The sequence below is a fragment of the Bidens hawaiensis genome, unplaced genomic scaffold, assembly GCF_021521415.1.
Source record: "Bidens hawaiensis isolate Kalapana, Puna unplaced genomic scaffold, B.hawaiensis_p1.1 tig00003244_1, whole genome shotgun sequence".
NCBI lineage: Eukaryota > Viridiplantae > Streptophyta > Magnoliopsida > Asterales > Asteraceae > Bidens > Bidens hawaiensis.
In genome coordinates this window covers 2,150,411-2,164,538 of record NW_027491178.1, presented here as the reverse complement: position 1 = coordinate 2,164,538, position 14,128 = coordinate 2,150,411, and the positions used below count along the sequence as shown (strand labels likewise).

The 14,128-nt window shown below is 32.0% G+C and overlaps 1 pseudogene; it reads right to left on the bottom strand.

Annotated features, from left to right (window-relative positions):
* Positions 1–12,362: 12,362 nt before the first annotated feature.
* On the bottom strand, positions 12,363–13,362 carry LOC143622908 (flavonol sulfotransferase-like pseudogene; annotated as a pseudogene).
* Positions 13,363–14,128: the final 766 nt, after the last annotated feature.

Here is a 14,128-nt window from a genome sequence, read left to right as displayed (position 1 = left end):
ATGCTCCTGATCTACTACATATATATAACATGCATGCAATAATTGCTGATTTGTTTCAAAATATCTGTATGTACTTTATACCTTTGTTTTAGTGTTATAAAAATAAAATATATTTACAATTAACTTTGAGACGCTACGTGCTTCTTATCTAAAATACTATTTGAAATCAATCTTATATAAGTGCGCTTCACTTTTTTGTTTCCGTGAACGCTCGCTCAGACCACTGACGAGTCGCTAATCCTTCCGATCATCTTTATTATACCCTTAGAAAAAAACTCATCATATATATTTAAGAAAACCTCGAAAATTAACTTGAAACCCTCTATTTTTTTTCCTATTACATATGTGATTTGAACACAATACCTACCTTTTCTGTGTGTCACTTATCTGTAATTATATCCCATAAGGCCATAAGTGTGTTATTATTGATAGTACTATCATTGAATATTATAGCAGCTTGTAGCTCACTTATTCATGATGACATGATGTACTGCATTTACTATAGGATTCCATCAACCAGCTATTGTTTTGTCGAAAGGAATGTTTTTAAACTTTTTAACCTATATGTTAGATTGTTAGGTGTACATGTTATTTTTCTTTTTATTTTAGAATGTCACGTCAACGTCATATCATAGCGCACACTCTACTACACTATTTTTCATAATACTATGGAAATGGTCCCTAATTCATCACTTATCCCCATTTTCAAAATAAATAATAATATTTATATAACTAAAATTAATTTAATACAAAATTAAAACTTAAATATAAAAAAAAAAGTTGCATTCATTCGGCCTCGTTGGTTAATATAGCGTCTACAGCAGACACGATCATGTGAATAAAAAGTGAACAACCGAACTCGACTTGTCATCGGATAAAAATTCCAAAACAAAATTGAATTAAATGTTTTGAGTTGAGAGAGATTTATAATTTTTTAATATGGAAAAAATTAAGAAAGAAGGGGTTTGTTTATTTATATGATTTAATAATAAAAACAACCGTAATAAAAAAGGAATTTTTGTTCTTTGAAATGCTATATCCAATAGCCTTGAAGGCACTTGTTCAATCTCATGAGTCAAGGCGGTGGCCGCTAGTGACGAGTGAGTTTTAACACAAATAAAAACAAAACCACTTTTAACTTTTTGACACGTTTTTAGACCATGTGTAGTACTACATAAAGTCTTAATCATGGACATTATACGTCACGTGGCGTCCAGTCAGAGTTATGGTTTTTTATAAAAATAAGGTGTAGTCATAAAGCCTCCATAACTTTGTTATTCGTTTTTTTTTTAATTTTGTGCATTCCACCTGCGTTATTTACAAAATGCCACAAAAAAATATAAACCAAAACGCCGAGGGGGGTGTGCCCTCGGCTTTATCCACCATAAAGCCTCCATAACGCATGGAGCACATAATCTTAGTTTGATATTAAGTTTTATCCCACAGTACGGTATTTGATGTAACATTTTAATAATTTTTGTTTATGTTAGTTTGTGTTTTCTTTTTGGCATGTACGTTTATGCTAATTGTCGCGCGTATGTTTACGTTACTTTTTGTGTTTATATATATCCAACCTACTATATTTTTTTTAATGCTCTAATGTGTTAAGTCTTCTTTACCCTATTTGTTTAGACCCAATTCATATTTTGCCCCCGTACCAAAAATTTATGTAGTCACCACTTCGGAATTTATCTTTGATTTGAATATGTTATTACAAACTTGAAAGGTGATAATAAAGTTTGATAACTGGAAAAAGGGCTTTTGGACCATCGGCATTCAACAAAATAGTCAAATGTCACATTAGTTTTCCTTTATATACCACTAGCTTTTAAACCCATGTATTACACGGGATTTGTCAAATAATAAAAATAAAAAGATTTATTATTTGAAAGAAATGAACAAAAATTAAAGGTAAAAATAAATTATATAGTACAAACAATAATAAGTCTAGAATCTCAAATTTACAAAATCGATTCTTTTATATACAATATTTGCATAAATTGTTTCGACCAATTACCCGTGGATAACTATGATGAATGAGATGAGAGATTAGAGAATTAGAATGAAAATTATAACCCATTTCTCAAAATTGTTTTGTCCCATGACCCATGAATTTTTAGAATAAATAATATGATAAATTAGATAATTAGAAATGAAATTATAACCCATTTGTCAAAATTATCTTGACCCATGGATTGTTAGGATGAATTAAATGAGAGATTATAGTATTAAAAAGGAAATTATAACCCATTTATCAATATGGTTTTGCTCCATAACCCATGGATTAATAGGATGAATGAGAAAAGAGATTAGGCCAAGAATGACTGTGGGATTGCCACATCATCCTCATTATTTTCTTTTATTAGTATAGTTAGATTAGATTAGATTAGATTTGCATAAATTGTTTCGACCAATTACCCGTGGATAACTATAATGAATGAGATGAGAGATTAGAGAATTAGAATGAAAATTATAACTCATTTCTTAAAATTATTTTTTCCCATGACCCATGGATTGTTAGAATAAATAATATGATAAATTAGATAATTAGAAATAAAATTATAACTCATTTGTCAAAATTATCTTGACGCATGGATTGTTAGGATGAACTAAATGAGAGATTATAGTATTAAAAAGGAAATTATAACCCATTTATCAATATGGTTTTGCTCCATAACCCATGAATTAGTAGGATGAATGAGAAGAGAGATTATGCCAAGAATGAATGTGGGATTACCACATAATCCTCATTATTTTCTTTTATTAGTATAGTTAAATTTTTTATATACTATACCATTATACCATTTCTACCATGTATAACCCGTATATAATGGAATTGTGATATTTTTATATTTTATTTAAATTTACTAAACACATAAACTAAAGGTTAACTCTATTAAAAATGTATTGAACTTTACACATAGTAAAATTGCATGTAGCATATTAAAGAAATTATTTTTCAATTTTGCATACCTATGAATTTTACTTTAATGTATCAGGCTGCTTTAAGAAAAGATGAATTGTATCATCTGTTAGTAAATTCATACGGCATGTACAAGTTGATGAGTTTGGAAGAATCTAAGTTGGCAAGTCAGTCAAGTTAGTTTAACTCTCACATTGTAATAATATTAGTATGGTAACGTTGTTGATCACCAAATTAGTGTTAGATCTATATAGGGTTTGGGTAGAGAACTTGAATATTGGAACAAGTTTTTGAGATGGTTTTTTCTTACAATAATAAAGTATTTATTGATCATGTGTCGTGAAGTGGTATCAAAGCTTGGTATAATTGCGGACCAAGTTCAAGGTACCCAAGATTGAAACCAAAATCTAACTGACACATGGAAGCATGTTGTCATTGTAAGGAGATCTAGGGCTAACCAATCAAAGACGCCAAACTAGGAAAGATATATGATTGTCAACTAATTGTTTCAAGAAGTCACGTCTAATCTTTTATTAATTCTCGGAACAACGAAACCAAAGGCAAATAAACTTGTTGCCCAAGTTAGCGACTAGAAGAATATTGATCAAAGTTTTCGGTTAAACAGATCATATTTTTATCTCAAGTTGGAAATTGACCCGTGATCCGAAGGACTAGATTAAGAAACGAAGACAAACAATGGCTGATGAACAAGAAAAATCGAGTTATTGTTACTATTTCGAAATTACAAGGGTGAATCTAGAAGGACGTAAGTTAACAAGTCGGTCTAGTAATTGGTTTAGTTACTAATATGTAACATCACGTAAATTTCAAGTTCAAAATGTCAATTTTCCAAAGTATAAGGACCAATTCTGCCAAAATCCAAACCTTAGGGTTTAAATTGAAAATTCTGATTTTTCTGACCCGTCGCGATACGCGACGGATCATCAGAGAGACCCATCGCGGTACGCGATGGGGCTTCTGACACGTTTTGACACGTGTGCCACGTGGCACACGGTGGCACTATCTGCTGCCACGTGTCACCGCGTGGCAACACTGCTGCCACGTGTCGCACGTGGCGCGGCGCCTGCCACGTGTCGTCACAAGGCAAGCCTACACTGTGACTCAGCTGAGCTACGTCGCGGTACGCGACGATCCAGCTTAAGGACACATCGCGGTACGCGATGGGATCCAAAATTTCGTCTATAAATAGCAGCCAAGGGGTGGATCATTCTTCACACCAAACACAGCTCTCAACTCTCTCTCTAGCTTCTCTCTAAAAACCAATAATCATATAAACGATTTGCCTCGATCCTTCGTTTGTGTACCGACGTTTCCTCGAAGTGCGTGCCACCCTCCACCCACATACCAAGAAGGTGTTTGTTGTAATGATGATATATCCCGTAAAGCATGTCGACGAGTGTTGAAGTTTGGCGACGATCAAGGAAGTAAAGCGGCGTCGGAGTGCTGCTCAATTTCGTAGGGTTTTCAATACGCCACTAAGGTTAGGCGTAACGACCAATTTCAATATAATATAATATTATATTAAAGACTTAAGCCTTAAGTCGAGGTTATACTCGATACCTCGATAAAAGAGAAATAAACATAACAAAGAAATAAATGAAAGATAAGATATTGAATATGGATACGTATATATGTGTCTAAGTATATATGTATGCTCTTTGTTATGAAAATATTATGTAATGAATAATGAGTATTCTTAAATAATAAAAGAAAAAGAATACGTTTCTTGGAGAAGAAGAAACGTCGGGTTTTTAAATATAAACTAAAGGTTTATAATTTACTTTTAAACTAAAGGTTTTCAAGTAAAAGAAAATGAACTAAAGGTTCATCGAGGTTGAGATATACAATAAGAGTAAAGGTCTTAAGCCGGATCGTGTATCCGACTAACAAATATTTATACTCGTACTATAGGTGCGAGATAAAGAAGAGAAAGACCCTTGGACGGTGAGTGAAGCCGATCCTAAAGCGATAAGGTGAATACGCCCCCAAACTTTTATAAACTTGTTTTTCAAATAAGTCAAACGTGTTATATGAAATTGTTTACAAGGAACTACGTGTTTCTAAAAGCGTTATAAATAAGGGTATGAACCTAGCCCTCAGCCTGTGGTATACGTATGTCTGGATCCTTACATAGGCGGTACTATGTGGTGAATGGGCACATCGCACCACCCTTGGTCGTAGGACGCTCTCCTGCAGGGAGTACGACCGTTGTGTATATTTACGGGTACTTAACTAAGTCGAACGCTGAGGTGTTTGCTGAGGTGACCTAGAGTAGAGGCTCATGTTTATAATGTGTTATTTGACTTTATTATTCCTAAGCCACGTTGGGCCGAGGCAGGCGTAGTCTCGAGGGGTAATTAAGTAAAAGAGTTATTTTTGCGTCAGCTTGTTCACCAGCATTCGTTGCTGACGTATTTTCTTACATTTTGCAGGTAAACAAGTTTAGCACTTGGAGTGACGAAGTGCTTTGAATATCCGATGGCTCGGATTCTTTTTGTAAACTTAATATATTAAATGATGGTTTGTAAACATAAACAAGTAATACTTTTGTTAACTTAAACGGGTGTTTATAATCCCGTCTTTTGAATGTATATATAAAAGTTACATTTTGATCCTTAAAGTTTTATAAGTCTTCCGGCAAACTAACGCAACTCTGATTTATTTACAATTACGATACCAACTTATGGGTCGCACTCCTAAGCCTAAGATGGGGGTGTGACACTAATAGTAATAGGATATTATAATTAGTATGTAATATTTTGGTCACCCTAAAAAAGGTTCTATCTATAAATATAGAGATTGAGTAGGCTGTGGATGCCTGATCAATAGAGTTGTAACAATTTTGTTATGTCAGTGTCTTGTTGCAATAAAGTACATGTTTATCGATCATGTACCTTGATCATCATCGCACTGTCCCTCACTTGCTCATTTAGTGAACTTGCATTACTGGTGTCAATACATTGTTGGTTGAATATTTTGAGTCATATATTGCAAGATTTAGAGTTGCTTAACATCCTTGCTTTCACACATATTGTGGCTAAATATCTCTGCAGGAAGAATACTCTATTAAGCGCCTTGGCTTTTTAGATGTGACAATAAATATGCTTGTTTATGTAATTAACAAATACTTGCTATAAGACATTATCGATTTTATAGATTCACTAGTGATATATAACTTAGCAAATTTTAATATTTCTTTCCCAGTATTTAAAGCACCTATTTCTCAGTGATATTTCCAGTCAGATTCAATCATGTCACAAATAGAAAGCTAGTGAGTGGGCAATAAGACTCCACCAGAACTGTTTGCCCGTAAATGGCAGATGAAGCAACAATTATTAATCATTATCATTGAAGCATGGACAAGACTCCACCAAATAATAAGTTGGTTAAAACTTATCATCCAAATAATCATCTGGCATGCTGGCTACATCATATACTAGACGATTCATTGAATGCATTAGAATCACATAACTTAAACCGGCCGCATTTGTATCAAACATAACCATAACTATTCAACATTGTAATAAAAAAAGAAAGTTACTATATAACATAATGAAACTAAAAACATGTTTGGGATTGAGTTTTAAAATACCTTATTGGCTTATTGACTTTCTAAAAAAGCCAATAAATTAAAAGTTGTTTTTCAATCACAAAAATCCTTTTTATTTAGCTTTTTAAAAGGATTAAATAATTTTTTTAAAGCCTCAAATTATGGTTTTTCAAACTGGCATTTTAAAAAAGCCAATAACACAATAAGCATTTTTCAAACCTAATCATAAACATGCTCTAAGCCAATTCCGTTAGAAGATAGACACAGTGAAGAAATTCATTCATAAATTCAATATGAAATATCTAAACCATTATACTTAATTTTCTCAACCCTAATGAAACTAATCTCAACCTTACAAATCTAAAATCAATAGAGTAGATATCTTTCCTGGGAAGATAAACTTCTTATCTAACCTAACCCTCTAAACCATTATACTTTTCTAATTTGATCTTGTCCAAAACCTAGATGATTATAAATGTTAGATAAATGATCGAGTCACCAACTTTGCTTTTCCGAGCGTGTGCATAATTATATACTATTGATTTGTCGTGTCACAAACCAAATTTTTGTGTCGGCGTTTTAAGTAAAGCTTGTGTTTGTGCTAAGCACAAATACGTCCATTTAAAATTTAATTTAGGTTCATGATTCATCATTATGGCAGCTCAGTTCTTTTGCTTAAGGAATATTGGATTTTAATAATCCCTATTAAATGGTATTGGCCGATAATAATCCATATTCGTTTTATCGTCACTGGCGGTCCCAAATTCAAAAAAGTTGGCCCCCAATGGTCCCTCGTTAAATTTGACTTAACGGCGTTATAGTTTATTCCGAATTTCAAACCAATTTTTTAGGGCTTTTGATCGTTAGGAGGATACGAGTCGCTTGGTGTAAAATTTAGTTTGAAATAGTGCTTCAAAATGACGAAACAATACTTCAATTCGGGTGTTTGAACTTACAATTAACCAAAATCAAGTCGTTTGGATCATTGTTTCGAGCTAAGTTTTACATCAATCGACTCGTATCCTCCTAACGATCAAAAGCCCTAAAGCATTGGTTCGAAATTCTGAAAAAACTGTAACGCCGTTAAGTCATTTTTAACAGGGGACCATTGGGGGCCAACTTTTTTGAATTTGGGAGCGCTAGTGGAGATAAAACGAATAGGGATTATTATCGGCCAATATAATTTAATAGGGATTATTAAAATCCAATATTCCTTTGCTTAAAAGGTTTTTTTTTATTTTATTTTTATTTATTTATATATTTATTATCTTAATGTTAGACAATGCCTTAACAATTGCATTTTTTTCGGTTCGCGCGTCTGTTTGATATCCGAAAGCAGTTATTTGATGGTATTTCTTAATCTATGATCTGATATGCAAACAGGTGAACCGTAGTTAAGCTCAACCCTGGCAGCAACAGTTTTTGTTAACCCACAAATTGAGGATCTTCGGCGGCTGATAAAAAAAAGGTACAAATTAATATATAAATGTATATAGCAGAATATATAAATATGAAAAATAGAGCACTCATAAAACAAACATTGAATACTAAAAGCTATTCTGATAAATAAAGGTTAATATTGACATAGTACGAAACATACTAATATAGAATAAGTGTAACAATGATTGATTATATGTCAAATATTAAAGTGATTAGCTTATATGTCCATGTCAAATTATTTAAGTGATTGGATGATATCTTTAAGCTTTTGTGTCCAACATATTACATTTTTTTATAGAATCAATTCATCATAGCATGTATGCTAGACACTGTAATTATGCATTTCTATGTATTTCTACAACTGACTCATTTTCTATTCGCAAATCAAAGTCAAATTTCATCCTTTAGCGTAACAAATACATATTAAAAAAACCTTTGATTCCTACTAAGACAAAAGCACATATGTTCTGTCAAATTCTATATAGATACTAACGCCTCAATGTTTGTAGTTATTGTGTTACAGCAACCATAGCCGATGAGTCTTGAAAAATAACCGCAACTTTCTTTGACAGCGTATGCCACGACATTATTAGTGGGGCGGAGCTGCGAAGACATGGTCAAGAAATAAGGCTAAACCAACTCAACAATCTGCTCTTCCCCATTCAAGAAATTCTAAGGCATCAGTAAACTCTTTCGCATCCAATATCATTGAGAAACCACATGAGGAATATTCAGTCTATGTCATGTAAAACTTAATATGAAAAGTAGTACGAAAGATCTCAAGGGGCAGTTTTGGTGGATATCTAAAGTTCATGGATCAAGTTGAATAACTTGATGTCAAAGTTATCTTTTATTTATTATTAAATAAATTAGAAGTCTAGTTTGATTATGTAACTTAATTTTAATAAGATTAGAATTATGGGTGTTATATAAACACATCAAAAGTTTTATTTTTAGTTGGTATTATGTATTTCGTTATTGGTAATTATTAATAAGAAAAGAGTCGCACAAACGTTTTATGCAAGATTATGTCTGGTGTTCTTGATTCACTTGTCTAAGGTTTAACATGTTACTCATCTCTCAACAGCACCAAACGTTCCGTTCCCCTTACCATCGAAGGACAAGATTACCAAATACATAATCAACCTGGCGCAACGCGCTAGATAAAAAACTAGTCTAAAGTATAACTTTGGAGTGTATTATTCGTCTTTTTATAATACAATTAGTAATTACCCTTCTAAATTTCTTAAAAGTGCATACTGTTATTATAGGCCAACCCAATTTTTTTAAAGACCTAAAACAAAATAAAAAGCATTAACATATCTTGCCAATCAGTTTAAAGAAAATCATAAATCTAGTTGTGTACAACTAGCAAGAAATGGTAATGCACCAATCACACTCAATTCTAGTACTCCTATCAAGAATTTCCTCTTCGTCTCTTGAAGGATGGAGTGGGTATTTTTCAACATCATTTGAACTTACGAACTATTGGAGTAATTAACTATTGTAATTTCTATGTATATAATCTTTTGAGTGGTTTATGTAGGTTTCTTATTGTATAAGGATTCCAACTTTAACCATCGGTAACCTACCAATATGGTCGTCGGTGTACAAGTATTCCAACTTTAACCAACGGATTACAATAAAGAAATTAACCTTTTGCTTTCGAGAGTGCTCAGACTAACAGATTCCAATCGGAGGTGGTGGAAGTAGTTAATTATTCCCTCTTAGGTGTTTCCTCGTATATTTGGTTCTTAAATATCAAGTTTTCTAAGAAAAAAAATCCTTTTTTTACACCATAACACCCCATCCCATTTATAACCCTTATAGTGACTGAAAATTAACAATATATATAGTTTGTTAGTCGAGCATATTAATCAATTCGGCCGTGTATTTGAACCTATGGAGTTAGATAATTTATTTCCGGGTGAATTCCATATATATATATATATATATAGGGAGAGAGGATCATGAGAGAACTCCATTTTATGGTGAGAACTATAGAACTAATAATGAAGTATTTTAAATTTAATTAAAAAAAATATTTTTCAAATTTTTTTTCTTTCATCCTTCTTATATGTTATTATTCTTCACCACAAAAAAATATAAAATAAAAAAAATTAACGAGTAATGCATATATGCAATACACCGACTTTTTTTATAATGCATATGTGCAATAGTGTGCATTTTGATATTTGAAATAGTGTTGAATATCATATATATAGTTTTTTGTATTGTATATTTACAATAGTGTTATATTATATACAAAAATTAAAAAAAAATCGATATAGTGCATATGTGCATTACTGTTGTATTACATATATGCAATAATGTATTTTGCATACAATTATTAGTGTTGTATTTGCATATATTCAATAGTGTGTATTAGATAATGTATTTGTGTTGTATTATATGCAATAAAACACTATTTTATATATAAAATACACATTAATGCACATACGCATTACATCGACCGGTTTTTTTTAATTTTTTTTAAAAAAAAATTTAATTTTTTATTTTTTTAGGAACAATATCATCTTATTAGAAGAAGGAAAGAAAAAAAAATCACAAAATAATTTTTTTAAAATAGTTAAAAATAATTCTTTACTAATTATCTAGTTCTCTCTTTAAAAGGAGTTCTCTCTAGATCTCACCCTATATCTATCTATATATATATATGTGTGTGTATACTGTTATAAATACACATATACACTGTACGTGCTATGATATCGAAAAAGTGTACACACTCGAGTCAAGAATGCTAACAAGTCCTAAACAAATAGTTGTACGTGGGTAACAAAAAGGCAATGGGCTTTAAATTGTCAAAAATAAAACAGGCTTGGAGGTTGTGGGCCGTTAAAGGTCGACAACTTACTGGACTGCTAATTGGTTTAACTGTTTATGAACTTTTAAGTGTCTTGGGATTTGCTACAAACTTACATAAACTATAGTTACAACTTACAAATGTACATAGACCATATTTACGAAGTTACAACTTTGATTAGTGTATATATGGTGTGGGTCACTAACAAACTTCCAAACATACAAATTAAGATAGACCAGGCCAGTGTTACATTTGTATGCTAGTTTGTTTTAAGAGTTAAGAGTAGACAACCATTTTTCAGTCATGATTATTTTGTATGTTGCGCAAAGTGAGATTACTAGTTTTCAATAGAGAGAATAAACTTACAAGTTATAACTACAAATATTGTATATAAAAAAATTATGAAACTTCTAATATGTAATTTTTATTTTATACATCATATTATTTATTTTAATTATAATACATTTACATATATTATAATTAAATACACCATTTATAAGTTATACATCTTTACACAAACTTCCAACATATAATGCATGTGTTTTAAGTAATCTTTTAATTTAACCAGTGCTAGTGCTGCACACGGACATTTAACATACTTATTTTGATGAATAATAACAAAACTACATTAACAATGCGACAAAATAAGGAAAATTTTATCTTTATCCTCTTCTTTCTAGTCACCGATTCGGCAAAATTCTTTTTGGCACTTCTCCTTCCACCGAAAATGTTATCTTGACAATTCCTCTACTTCACCCACATACTATTATTGTCCACGTTTTTGAATTATTTATGTTATCACTAAACTATGTAGAGTATAAATAAATAATTTGGAACAAAAAAAACATGTAAAGGTTTTTTTTTAAGCAAAGAAATTAAATTAATTTAATTATTTACTTTTTATTTGAACTGTTAACTTCTTTTTAATCCTTGTTGTCTATGAAACTTGAACTCAAGACCTCCCCTTCCCCCCAAACCTAGGTGTTTAAAGGCTTTGCCTTTGTCAATTGACCACCATCCTATTGGTTAATTATTTACTCTTTCTAATTATTTACTTAAATTAACAAGAAACAAAACTAATAAAGATTGGTTTTCTTAATTGGGTTTGATACAAATACATATAAAATTAACATACTAAACATACAAATAACTAGAGTATTTATTTATTATTACACTGTAAATTTTGAACAAAGTAATTATTATTACCCTATTTTATTTTTTATTATATAATTACTTTAATTTAAAACTGTAATTACTCTAATTATTTATATGTTTAGTATGCTAATTTTATTAATATCGGATCTCATCCTTTCTTAATTCATAAACATGGAAAATAGACAGTATTTCTAATAAGTGTTTTATAACAAATATTATTTGAAAGAAAAGAAATTAAGAAAATGTCTCAACATCTTGTTTAAAATGATTGTCTTATATAAAATGGTTCACCCATAGAATAACATATGAAAGAGATATCTAGTAGATGAAGTAGAAATCTCGTATAAGGGAAACTAAAGATTTATTAGATAACAATATGGAAAATGAAACTACATTCGACAACTACATAAATTATCATATTAAGCTTGGACTTGCTTCAAATGAGAGATTTAAACCAGCACACTTTTCTTAGTAATCTTGTCCAAAGTTTGGCTCATTTCAGTCGTAAGATAATTAACAAATTCACCAACGATGCCTTTCCGAAGATAGATATCATCGGATAAAACATTAGATGTTTGCTTTCCAACCTTATTCACCTCGCGCAACTTCTCAAAACCACATAGTTCAATTATCTTTTGAACCGAACCATCGGATTCCTCCTCTTCTGTAAAAGGATTACCTATGAACTTCGCTAACTTCTTAACCTCATTCACGGCATCTTTCTTCAAATCCTCATACTTTACGAACAGTACTTTATCTGGTCGTGCTAGACTTGCCTTATAGTACCCAATCACGTGATCCCAAAAAGATCCACATGGACTCATTCCTCTAGTGAAAAGCTCAAATGCATCTTCCAATTTAGTTGGTGTAGAAACATCATCCTTCAACTTGTTTAAGAAGTGCCAATAAGAAATGAACACATCTTTCGGGTTTCTACATAAGTAAACAATTCGACAATCACAACTAATGATGGATTTCGGTAAAGTGTAGGGTATATGGGTGGCCATGAGACGATTGGCAAAAGAAGGGTTATTCAAGAACGACTCGCTCTCCATGAAGAGGACACAATCGTGATGGCTAATGGTGAGCAATGGGTGGGTTAGGTGCGAACTAGTGTCTGTTTCGAATTTGGGCCTTGAGCCATGTTGTGCCCGCTTTCGGATGACTTGCCAAGAAAACGTCGGTGGGTAGAGCTTGGAAATCGTCTTGTAAGGCCATAATCGCTTCAACTAAATGGTCGGCTTTGGAGTGAAACCAAAAACCATGGAAATGCCAAAAACCTTCATACTTGCAAAAATCATGATCGACGTTCTTGGGAAGATCCGAGACTTTGTCTTTGTATCGCTCGATGATGTTTGACATTTTGGCCTTTCGGGCCTTTTCTTCATCTTTTGAAATGGCTGCAACAGGTGAATAGAAGGCAATGGGGCAAGACATTATCACATAATGTGAGGGTCACATTTTCTGTCTATATATATAAACAGGATTCCTGTGGACAACACATGCAACTTAACAAACAAATATAACATATATTTTATGTTTGTTTGCTCACTACTAACTAAACAATTATTTTCGTGATTAAATATTTATTAAATCTAGAATCTAGGTGTACGAAAAACTAAAATGAATTTGTCTTTGAAAAAAGGTTTTAGGAAAAGCAAATTAGATTTTCTTTTAACGGCCATTTTATGAAAAGCAAATAACACTAGCAAGTTGCTAGCCTACAGAAAAACTCAAACTGATACAAACGACCCATCGTAAAAGTACTAGTCACCAAATTACAATGAAATCAAAACGAAAATCTGCACCAATCCTCTGATGCTAGTTCACACAATTTTCCTCTACTTCTCACCCAAAGAAAAACATATCATATAATATCTTGTTTTATAGAATAGCATGTTATATCTAGTCTTCTACGAGCACCAACGCTCCGTTAAAATAATCTATTAGATTGCCTTTTTAGTCCGTCTTGTACCTTTATGCGTGCATGCTCCAAGAGGAGATCTCTAACCTCGAATGCAATAATCGGGGTATAATTGCCACACTATTGAGGCCACATAATTAACACGATGTTAAGATGTGTTTCATCGATTTCATTGCATCTTCACAAAGTGGACATGTGTTTATGGCTTCTAAAACACCACGCTTGAGAGGTACCCATTTGTTCCACTCCACAAAAACATTTGCATTCCTATTGCCCACATGCAAGAGTTGG